The sequence below is a fragment of the Apodemus sylvaticus genome, chromosome 8, assembly GCF_947179515.1.
Source record: "Apodemus sylvaticus chromosome 8, mApoSyl1.1, whole genome shotgun sequence".
Lineage (NCBI taxonomy): Eukaryota > Metazoa > Chordata > Mammalia > Rodentia > Muridae > Apodemus > Apodemus sylvaticus.
Window position 1 is genome coordinate 25,552,191 of NC_067479.1, and position 1,142 is coordinate 25,553,332.

General features: G+C 43.3%; 1 non-coding gene across 1 annotated transcript; it reads right to left on the reverse strand.

Annotated features, from left to right (window-relative positions):
• Positions 1 to 267: 267 nt before the first annotated feature.
• Positions 268 to 399, reverse strand: LOC127691747 (small nucleolar RNA SNORA17). Its single transcript, XR_007979343.1, has one exon. It is a non-coding gene; the product is annotated as a small nucleolar RNA SNORA17 (small nucleolar RNA).
• Between the last annotated feature and the right edge of the window lie 743 nt (positions 400 to 1,142).

The following is a 1,142-nucleotide window of genomic DNA, read 5'->3' on the forward strand; positions in this document are numbered from 1 at the left end:
CAGGACTCAAGGTCTGATAGTTTTCTTGAACTCACTCCTAGCCTGGCCTGCCTGAGTGGTCTTTTGCAAGTGTCATCCATCTTGGGCTCACTCTAGCCCTGGGGCCCTGGGCCCAGGTTGGGTTCTTCTGGTCTTTGGCTTACTCCCCATCATGGGAGCCAATCGGGACCTGCCTGGTAACAGACTGGTGGTCCCCTCAGACTAGCTCCTTGTCTGGGCCTTCTGGCTCTAGACTGGTCGTTATCTCAGGCCTGCTTTTTTTCAGGGATTTTTAAACCACTAGTCATTCAGATGTTCATAGGTCAGAACACTAAGTATAGACATGTCCTCTCTCCTCTCTGCCACCTACTGATGCTCATGTGACATAGCAGTGACATCTGCAAAGCTTCTAGGGTCAGGGTCCTTCCTTCTCTTTATGTCTTATGAAACAACTCTCTCTCTCTGTCTCTGTCTCTGTCACTCTCTCTGTGTGTGTCTCTCTGTGTCTCTCTGAGTCTCTCTCTGTCTCTCTGCCTCTCTGTCTCTCTCTGTCTCTGTCTCTGTCTCTCTCTCTCTCTGTGTCTATATTATTTTCCTAAAAAATCTGAAAGTCCTCCCATGACTCTATTTTTTTTTTAAATTCTGATTCACAAATGTATATAAATAGATGTGAGACAGTCAGGCAGGTAGGTGGGGTAGACAGGTAGGTAGGCAGATGATAGAAATACAGAGACCTAAGTTATGATTGATCGACTGATAGATTAGCATTTCCTGTTCTAAAAACCTTATGTTCCCCTTCCTATTCCTTCACTTGGGTATGTCGAATTCACCCCGCAGGTTTATTTTCAAAATTAAAACCCCTCTTCTAGTCTGATATCTGTCTGAACAATTAACAACAATAAAAATAACTCAGATACTAAAACCAAGAATAGGGACTTTCTCTTGAAACTTGTTCTAAGCAGTCACCCAGTGCCCTGGTTGTAAATTCTTGCTCTGTCAATCTGTCACCTTTGCCCCTCTTTCAGGCTGTCACATGTCCAGGCTACCACCAGAGTAACTTTTCTAAAGTCCAGTTTTATGGTTTTTAATAACCACAAACACAGTGACATTTTTATTTTAAAAGTATACATAATCCAATTTTATTGCTGCCAACACCTCCTGAC